Here is an 11163-nt window from a genome sequence, read left to right as displayed (position 1 = left end):
GGTTATCTGTTCCTGCGTTAGTTTGCTAGGGGTAAAATGTCTTTTTAAAGAAACTCCTTAAACTTCACAGTAACATAGCTCTACTACATAGCTGAAGAAACCAGCTGAGAGAGGCCAGCAGAGTTGGATGGGATTTTAAAGGTAACGGGTCATCTTACTAATAGGGAAATGGAGGCCAATGGAGGCGATGTGACATTTAGTTAGGAACAGACCCAGAAACCTCTGAGACGTGTTTGCCTCACAGATAGAGGGAACAAAACCAGATGTGCCCTCTACTAAGTGTTGACCCCATTGGAATGGAATAATTTGGAGGGCACAATAAATTGGCATTTGGCTTGTATTAACTTATTTTCTGCCTAATGCAGAAATGAAGTCTGTAGAATTCAAATGTCCTTATGCTAGCCACTACCCGAAAATGTGTTAGGAAAAAAAAAGATGCTTTGATGACTACCATTAGCATGACCAAGTTGGTCTTTTGTCCTATATCTACTGTTATTCACTCAGAAACTCCACGCCTCTGGTGTGACTGTGTCCCTAAGTACAGATGTAGACTGGAAAGGAGAAGGGCATCCTCACAAGCAGGAAGTCAGAGGTTTGTCTTGTTACTGTGTTGTCTACCACTGATCCAGAGGATACTGTGATTGAAGGGCTATGAAATATTCCCAGGTATTGTTTTTTAAAAGAGAAAAATTAAATACATATTAGAAGATAATTGACTATATAAGGTCCAGGTCTAGGGCAGGCTTCGCTGCCATATATAGCCAGCAGCATGTAAAACATATGAAAAGAAAAAAGCCCCATGGACATTTAGTCTTGAGTTTCCTGTATAAAAGTGATCTCACCTTTTACCCCTCATTAAATGTGTGCCCACCTCCCCTCTTCAAACACATACTATCTGCCTCTTTTGCCTTTTTGAGATGCTCCCCTGTGTCCCAGCTGGACCTGAATGATTAGGTGTGGCCCTATAGCTCACTCTCACTTATTCAGCTGTTAAAGCAGCTTAAACCCTCATAAGAACATTAACATTTGGGTGCCAATAACAGATTGACCTTTATTCATAAAGTGCAAATAGTTGGAAGTTGAACAGATTGGTTGCCAGCGATTGCCTTTTATGTGCAGTTTAAGGCTTTGATTTCTCTTCCCTTTCTTCCTTTAATCTGACATCACTGGCTTGAATAGGGTTTGCACTCTAAGTAAACAGGGCCAGGGGAGGCCTTTGCTTTTGTAGCACAGTTTGCTTGGAAAGGGAAGGAGACAGGAGGGTGACATTAAAAGATTTGCCTTTGGAATTAAACAATTTAAGAATGGATTGGAAACCCCAAAACTGAGTGGAGCTGTTGGTAGGCTCCAAACTGAACTTACACAAGAGCCTTTTGCATATGGGACTATTTATCCACAATCGTTCATGTAGATGGTGAATGAGAATGTAAGGATTTATATTAACTCTCTTGAAAGTTTACTCTATGTCATACACAAAAGGGAAACTCAGAAACCCACAGAGCCTATGGATTTGAAATGAGACCACACTGCACTGCTTTGTTACCCACTTCTAGCCAGCTGTGAGCATTTTGATGCTTAAGATTGCAGAGGGTGGCTGAAGCCCTTTAAACAACTAGTGTTTCTTTAAAGCATTCCAAGGGAATACCTCTTAAGCATAGGCTTTTAAAGATACTCTCCGACACAGTATTTGGTTCTGAGGGTTTTTTCCCTGATTTATCTTGACACTACCCTACTTTCAACAGCACAGTCTACACTTTGTACTGAATGGGGAATCTTTACAGCATTTTCATAGATAGCATGAGCACATGCAAGGCTTCCTCGCAATCCATTGTGCCCATTTAGAAATAATAAAGTGAGTCAACAGAACTAACACAGGAAATGGAAGATATGAAGCTCTCATTAATAGGGCTTGGCCACAAGTAAAAGGCAATTTTATGTGAATATTTGTTCTGCCAGAGCTTTTGATTCTGTTTTTAAAAAATCTTAAATGCCTGTATTTTAGGACTATAGGGGTATTTCTTTTTGATATAGATAATTTAGCATCGCATTGTCTATTAACAACTTTGGCCTTAGAATAAGGCAGACCCAGATTTGTGTCCCAGCCCTTATTAGAAGCTTGTTAACTGTGTAACTTGGACATAGAACTGGTCTTAAAGCCTCATTTCCTCTGCAATCTGTGAGTCACTGTAGTGCCAATCTCAGAGGGATGAAGCTCTTAATGTAGCTCCTAGCCCTTAGTAAGTACTCAGTAAAAGTTATTGTTTTTTATCAAAATTCAGTTTTATATCACATTGCTGTCCTAGGTCCGTATGGAGAATACAACAAAAACAATAGAAAGTGCTTAGCAATGGACCCATCTCACAACTAACTCCGATAAATAGAAACTGCTATTATTATTGTCATTTTAGTCTATACTGTCTTGTAACAGATTGTTTCACTAACTCAAACTACAGTATGGCTGTCTTGTGGCCAAAAACAGGGCTTTCATTTTTTTGTGTGCCCCCTGATGCCTGAGCACAACATTAATGTAGAGTGGACACTTAATAAATTACTTATTAGTTAACTCTTCTTCTCCTTGATTGGGAACTACTTTCTCCAAAGTTAAAAACAGAAGCATCATCTTTCACTCCTTCTCCTTCAGTCCCTCCATCTAATCTAATACCGAGGCCAATCATTTCTGGCTTAAAAAATTAGCTCTCCTGTTTTCCATTCATGTTATCACTAAGCTAATCCAGGTTTGCAACAGCTTTCTAAAGGAGAACCCACAAGACAGGCGCTGTGTCCTCACCGCCACTCTCCACTGCTTTCAGTCATTCTGCAAACTGACACCAGCAAATATTCTCCAAGATTCTTTTATGTCCCTACCCAGCTCTTCATGCCGCACCTCCCCTCTCTTCCAGACTTTCCTTAATAGTGGCATGGGAAGTGCATGGATGACAAGAATTTAAGAAAGAAATAAGAATATTATCCACAGTGCTTTGATTTGGTGGCTTTTCCTGAACTCATAACATTATAAGGAGGACAAGGCCTCACCACATTTGATAACTAGTTAACTGTCTTGCCAGCGTGGATCTGTCTTCAAACCATAAAAGGGATCATCTTAGAGACCATGGATGGATCAGAGATACTACTGAGGGAAAGGCAAAAACCCTTCAAACCTTGCTATCACCTTGTAAGTAGAAAAAGAGTCTTTTCTCCAAAATTTCAGACTGCCAATGTCAAACTTTAGAACAGTAACAGTAACTTTAAAACTTTGTTTTGGAATCTCAAAACTAAAGGCAGAAAACAAAGGAAAAGTTAAAAATTACACACAAGTGTACAAACATGCATAAACACAGTCACACAGATGGATAAAAAAAGAAAATGAGGAAGAGCAAATTGAGACATTAAATTTCAGATTCCCCAGACCAGTTCCTACTCTTCCAAGTCCTTGGAATTACTCCAAGAAGGACACAAGAGCCAGGGGCAAGAACACCCATCCTTTCTCCGGGTCTCATGCCCTCCCTCCCCAAGTTCAATACTCACCCAGGTAGGGCAAAGTGTTTATTCTCAGTGGCAACCCCTTTCTATGTCATTGTTTTTTCTCACAGCTTTTCCTCCTATCCTCAGAGACTGAAATGCTAGCTAGGTCTCAAGCCAAGGCATTTTAATGAGGGAAAGATTTCAAAAAGATTATGGATGGGATTTTAAATGTCTACTGAAATACACACAGAAAAGTCTTCATTGTAAAGGAGAAAATGCTTTTAAAAGTATATTTAAATAAATCCTCAATAACAGAGACTTGGCAGACCCAGGGCTGCTCCCTGGCCATCCCTGGGAAAGTGGGCTTTTTATGGATTCCGATCTAAGTGTGAGAGCTGACAGGAGCTCCTAATCTATAGTATTGTTCAGTGCTTGTGAGAGTCTCATTAATTAGTAGCTGATGAGCTACAAAAGGAGTAAATTTTGTTTCAATTTAATGATGACTTTCATCTTAATTCTATTTCCTCTGTGAAAACCTGGAAATTATATGACAATTCCCAAACAGAAGAGTTTTTAAATGCTCCTCTAGTCAGGCAAATTGTGTCAATTTCTTGCCTCCTTACTAAATGCAGAGCTACAGGAAATATAATGTACTTCTGGAAAAAGAACTGACAGAAGAAAATTTAGGTTTTTGGATGGTTGAGGAAATTTTGGCTGGAGATAGGAAAAATGAGAGGTTTTGGTTTGCATCTATGACAAAAAGAAATCACATAAAAACTCGGAGGATGACAAAAATAAACTGTTGTGTCATCCAAACTAAAAGAATTTAATGCTCCTAGGAGACCTTAAGTTACCTAGAGATTAATGCCTGTCAGAGTATATGCTTAGTAAATTTTGGTTGAAAGAATCAATGAGTGAATGAATGAATTCTCTTGAGATCATCTTGTGTTCAGTAAATGCTGGTATTTTCAGCTGTAACTTTTGTAAATTCAGTAAAACAGTGGATTCAGTACACTGCTGCTGCTAAAAAATGTAGAACAACTAGTTGTGAAAGCAGCCGTTGACCGCCCGGCAAGAAATAAGCTCTCAGTTGCACTAAGTGAATAAGTCAGAAGACGCAAAGGCAAGCTGAATCGGCACCTGTCTGCTTCTCCACCACTATGGCTTCTCAGATGGCAGATCCCAGCATCAGGGCTTCTCCAGCAACAGGCTACAGGGTGGGGGAGGGGGCGACCCAAGGATGCTTCTGGAAGCAGTGGGAGCAGGGGACATTTCCATCTGGCTTTTTAGACACAGTCATTTTAATAAAGGAAAGGGAGTAGTGGTATTTTCTTTTCACTCTTCCTCTTTTTAATATCAAATAATCTTTGTAAAAGACACTATTCAGCATCACATCATTCTTGACCCTATCTTCAGAGATGGCATGAGACCTGGGGATGTGTTCTGACTCAAATATTATTAGAAGTGTTCCAGAACTGAAAGTTAAATGACTTGAGGGCCAAGCCAAAGCATGCGGTTTTCCACAGTGACCCCTTACTATCCTTGTCCATACACATGTGCACACCTACCAGACTACTTATGGAATGACTGAATGAGTGTTTGCTATAATGAATGGTAATCAGGGATGAAGTGCATATAATGACTAGACTTAGTATCTACCTAAGCCAATATTTCTAGAGTCAGATGGTGGGTCATGGGAGAAGGCAGCTGAATAGAACAAGACATGATTTGATTCCTAAATTCTTTTTTTTTTTTTTTGAGAAGGAGCTCCACTCTTGTTGCCCAGGCTGGAGTGCAGTGGTGCAATCTCAGCTCACTGCAACCTCTGTCTCCCAGATTCTCCTGCCTCAGCCTCCCAAGTAGCTGGGACTATAAGTGTGCATGCCACCACGCCCAGCTATTTTTTTTTTTTTTTTTTTTTTTTTGTATCTTTAGCAGAGACGGGACTTCACCATGTTGGCCAGGCTGGTCTCGAACTCCTGACCTCAGGTGATCCACAGTCTCAGCCTCCCAAAGTGCTGGGATTACAGGCGTGAGCCACCATACCAGGCCTGATTCCTAAATTGTCTTGAAGATTTTACATCTAAATCTCAGAGGCACCAACCTGCCCAACTTCCCAGCTGAGAGAATCAAAGGTGCTCACGACCCAGATGGGTTAAACATTCAGGCTACCTTGGGGCTGTCCTGTCCCCTCTTCACTGTAGGAGAGAGGAACAGATGGGGGTGGCCATGGTTACACTGAAGCAGAGCCAACTTAACATCATACCCCTCTGGGGACTGGAAGCCACAACTCCTATTACCTCTCATTCCAATGCCATTTCTCATCTCTCTTAATAATGGATCCAGGATTATTCCAAGGTATTTCAGGGCAGATGATTCTTCTGCCCAATTTCAGTTCTATGAACCCTAAATTATTCTACTCATGTTCCCATTTTCTCTTTCAGGATCTGTTTTGCAAACAGAAATAAATAGGAACAAAAAGCCTCACCGTGTGATTTAAGAAAAAGAGTCTTTTCCTACTGCCTGGCTCAGTTCAGAAGTAAGAGACTCATTTGCGTTAACAAGTAAGCATCACTGGGAAGAGTGAGATAAGTCTATCAATCATTCACACTCTAGTGCAAATTACTAAAATCCAATTGCTTTCCTCTCTTATATCTATCTGAAACTTCTGGGGGAAGTTTCTCATGGATGAGCTCTGGGTGCACACCTGTGTAACTATTCTCACTAAGCAGCATCTGTGTATAGAGATGTATGTGGTGCAGAGCCCATACAAAATAAGTTTGGTAGAAACTCTGTTTGCTAAAACTATGGGAAACCATAATTAATAACATAAGCACATAAAATGCTCTTACAGCTTCTCTTGCATCACTTTATTTAACATTCACATAACTCTATGAGGTTGTATTATCACCATCCCATTTTATAGATGAGAGAAAGAAATTAAATATCTTGCCTAAGAAGGAGATCCTAAGTTTGAAACCAGAGAGAAAGATCCCAAACCTGGGTGTCATTTTACTATGGGAAGGGCATTTCTTTTGGAGAGTTTTGACGCATCTGCTACCACCACATTACAAAATTTAGAAAATAGCAGAAGTATTGGCAATGGCAGGAGTCCAAACACAAGAACTAAAACTAGAAGAGAAGAGTGGTTTCAAAAGTCGGCACATCCTCTCACCTTCCTTTTCGTACTTTCCTTTAAGTCTTCCATGGTAAGTGCAATCTGGCTTAATGCCTCTTCCTTCATCTAGGTCATTTTAACAGCTCTTTTACTTTAGTCCGGCGTGAAATTCTGTCTCAAAGCTATCTTGGATTAGCCTAAGTGGGGCAACTTGCCCTGATTTGATAAAGCTTTTAAATGGTCATGAATTAGCTGAGCATAGTGGCTCATGCCTATAGTCCTAGCTACTTGGGAAGCTGAGGCAGGAGGATCACTTGAATCCAGAAATTTGAGACCAGTCTGGACAACACTGTGGGAGGCATTGTGAGATTCCCCCATCTCAAAAGACAAACAAACAAACAAAAACCTCGTGAACTAGTAGGCAGCAGATCGAAGGGTAAAGCAGTGTCGGGTGGCTGACAGCAGGGGAGTGCACACCTGAGGGTGTCCAGCTCTGTTCTGTGCCCCTCTTCATGAGACAGGGCCCACCTCGAGCATTCCTTAGGGGGTTAGGGAGGGGCGGGAACCCACATCAAGTACCCTAAAAAGTAGTCATAGAGCTGACAATTAAGGCCTCACGAATTCCTCCACAGTTCTATGAGGTAGTGCATTTACCAATATTCCCATTTTTAGGTGTGAAAAATGAGACATGAAGAGGGTAAGTAATTTTGCTAAGGTCACTCAGCTGCTAAATAACAGAGCAGGGACTTTCACCTAAGCATCCTGATCCCAGAGCCTGAGTCCTTAAAAGAAAACCATAACACATGTGGTTTTCACAGAAAAATACCCCCACCTTTGCAACATGCTCGAGGTGGACCCTGTCTCAGGAAAAGGGGCACAGAATAGAGCTCGACACCCTTCAGGTGTGCACTCCCCCATGCTATGCTACCTGGCACTGCAGCCTACTGGTTCATGAGATTACACCTGGATGTGTTTATTCTGGGTAATCTAAGACATGGAGGTATATGGCAGCCTCATGCATAAAACAGGAATCACACAGATGGGAAAGTGGATGCAAAACTAGGGCTAAAGAGTAGAAGTTACAAGCAGATTTCAAGTGAATATGACTTTCAACTTTCTAAACACAGATATGTCTGCATTGGTTGGATGCTTTTAGTTTCAGAAATAAAAAAAATTCAAAAATGTCTTAATCAAAAAGGAAAAAAACTTTCCATGTAACTGGAAATTGTGAGGGTTAATAGGTATGGCAAGATCCAGGTATTAAAATGATGTCATCAGAAATCTGTCCTTTTTTCTTCATCTCTTGGCTCAACTTTCCTACCTGTTCTATTGTTTTCAGGCAGAATCTCCACTATTGAGCAGAAATGTCACCAGCAGTTCTAGGTTTATCTCATCCTCACAGTTGCCAATCCCTTTGGAAACCCACAGAAGTTAGCAGTTAGTTCTGCCTGTGGACATGGGGTGAGGAAATCTGGGTGGACTTTACAGAGGAGGTGGCATGTACTTGGATCTTAATGATGTGTAGGAGTTTCCCAGGCAAAGGAGGATGGGAAAGGATGGGCTTTTCTATATTAGAGGGACAGTTCAAGCATCCTGGAACATGCAAAACAGCACAGAGAGATGAGAACAGCTGCCCAATTCACTGAAAGCCATTTTACCAAATGACCAATATGCAAAGTAACCAATTCGTTGAAAAAAATCAATTTGTCAAATGTTCATTTCATAATTTATCAAGTTTACTGATCAAAAAAATAATCTTTTTGACTATTTATTTAAAGTTTACAGCAATCTGTGCTGGATCTGTGGCCTTGGTTGACCAACTTTGATTCTGTCTCTAGAACAGTATTTTAAGGGATATTCAGTTTATTAAGACCTAATATTATAGGGTGATTTAATCTGCTTAGGTCTATATTTAATATTTTTTTAAAGTATTATTTTAATCGGTGACCAAATGTCAGTATTTCATGTGGGAGTTTTTCAGTTTCTACTGATATCTTTCGACCTTTTCTCACGCTCCTGAACATTTCACCATGTCTTGCCAAATCTTATTAAAGACCTTTCTCTCTGGAGAAAGTTTTTACTTCTCTGCTTAGACCTCATAGTTCTAACACTTTAGACCTTGCCGTTTAATGTGATAGCCAATATCCAAATTTAAATTAACTGAAATCAAATAGAATTAAAATTTTATTTCCTCAGTGGCACTGTCCACATTTTGAGAGATCCCAGCCACAGGTTGACAGTCAGTGGCTACCATAATGGACAGCGCACAGAGAACATTTTCATCATCACAGAAAGTTCTACTAGGTAGCATTGTTTTAAATCAGCCTGGTAAGTTCTGAGCCCACCGTTTCCCTAGGATTCTGTCTTTGATTCCCTCAGCTCCAAGTCCCACAGCAGCTAAGGAGCCAGACTCCATTCCTGCCTCTCGTCTCACCTCCCCAGGGCCCTAGTTGTCCCAGGGAATTTAGAAAGCAAGCTGATGGTTGATCATCATTTCAATTTTGTTCATTTTCTAGTCTAGCCTAGGAATAGGGTGAGTTGTTCAAATATTTTAAGGGCTCCTGTGCAAAATTTCCTAGGGAATGGTCTACCTTAATTAAATACAAATAAATGCTGTTCTATTCTCCAATAGTTTTGTTCCTGAAACTCCACTGCCTCCAGAGAGGAGGAGGGAGGGTGGGAAGAAGAGAAGGAGGGAGGAAGGAAGGAAGAGAGGGAGGTGTTGGGAGAGAGAGAGAGATCCTCTTGTCAGCAAACTCCTTACTAAAAATATTAATTCCACTAAAAGCATTGAAAGGACCTTTTTTCCTTAGAATGAAAAAAAAAAAAAAAAAATACAGCCTCATAGCAAAATGGAAGGCTTGAATGAACATTTCAAGTCCTACCTGTCACAAGCCATTAGTTGAATTGCCTAAAGAAATCCCTTGACAAGTATAAGTGCTGTTTTTATGTTAGAGCGCTTCATAATGTTGCCCACAAGAAGAAATTTCTCCACAAAAGCTTCTTCTGTTTAATAAAGTGATTTGTTCCAGTAACAGTGATAATAAAATTGCTGAATTGAAATAGGATTGTTCAATGAAGACCTGAATCCAATTTGCTGGACTAGTATGATTATACTTTTATCTCTATGTTTACTCATTTGTAGAATTGCTACCAGTCTTTTGATATGCAATTAATAGGATTAATGGTTTTCAGGACCAGAAGGCAGTAACAGGGAAGAAAACCCATTTTTATGTGGCACAGTATCTGTGTGTTGACCTATTAAGGCCTGTACACCTTGTCGACTGTGCTACAGAACGATAGGTTGAATGCCTTTCCCTATCTTTTAAAATGGTATTTCTTTTTCCAATGAAAATTATTTTGAATAATTATGTCTATGTTAATTTAGGTACCTCCTCTCTGTGAGCTCTTCAGGCAGATGGTGGAGCTTCATGGACCAGGAAAAAGAAGTAAAGACAGCAACAATCCCTAAAATTTAATTTTTGGAGTGATCTATCTTCTCTATCTGGTCTCATACAAATAATTCTTATTATCATTATTAGTGGCTTTAATAGCAGAATGAAACATTTTGACAAACCATTTCATTCATTACCTGGAAATCTTTGGAGGCTCAGGTGTACTCATATTTAAGTTATTTTTGTGATAGCTTACATGTGCTTATGCTTTCTCTCATCAACATTGCCTTTGGGATAGTGCCATCTTAAACCCTCAAAAGGGATTAGCATTAACCATATGGCATACAAAGTAGGATTTATTAAATAAATATTGTATTTTTTGTGTGGAGGTGTTTGTTTTGTCTGTTGGGTTTTAAGGGGTTTTTTGTAACAGATTAAGAAACTAGTAAAAATATAACTAGTAATGACATAAGCCAGTGTCCTTATAGGCCTCCAGAGTGTTTTAAAACTAGCCCTTGATTATGTTTAGCAGACACTGGTATCTTTGCTTGGGTTCCTAGAAAAAAGGACATAAGGCAAATCTCAATGTCAATGCTTTATTGAGGGAATCCTAGGAAAGCAAGCATAGGAGGTAAATCTAGGCAGGGAAAGAGGGAAAGCAGACACAAGGTCATATGTTCCCAAGTTGACACCGCATCCCTGGTAGCTTAGTCATGCTGGATATTTCCAGCGAGGCTAAAGAAAACCACTGCATCTTAGAATAGCCTGTCAGAGAGAAGAAGGGCAAGCAAGTGTCCACTGGCTCCTTTCTGTCTCTGTCTTTTATTGGTCAGAGTTCCTCGCTGGGGTGTTAGCTCCCCTGTGTTTACCAGTCATGTGTTCTAGTCCCCCCAGGGCAGGCCACTGGGGAAGCCAGAGCCCCATACACAAGTTAGGTCAGAAATTGGCACCTTCACTGCTGCATTTCCCCACATGAAGACCATGCTGGAGCCTGGCCCTCATCCACAGGAGAGGCTAGAACAACCACAAGCATTAGAAAATGAGACTGGGGCAATGAGGGCTTTGCAATCACAGGAACAGTGTGAGCGAGTGGATCTGTCAGGGAAGCAGGGAAATGGACAGGGGCTGAGGGAAGGAGACAGGCAGATGGGGCAAGGCAGATCTGGAGTGATGTATAAAATGGGTCTA

Source organism: Piliocolobus tephrosceles, chromosome 3 (assembly GCF_002776525.5).
Source record: "Piliocolobus tephrosceles isolate RC106 chromosome 3, ASM277652v3, whole genome shotgun sequence".
Classification (NCBI taxonomy): Eukaryota; Metazoa; Chordata; class Mammalia; order Primates; family Cercopithecidae; genus Piliocolobus; species Piliocolobus tephrosceles.
The sequence above is the reverse complement of the archived record's forward strand: the minus strand, read 5'-3'. Positions refer to the sequence as shown.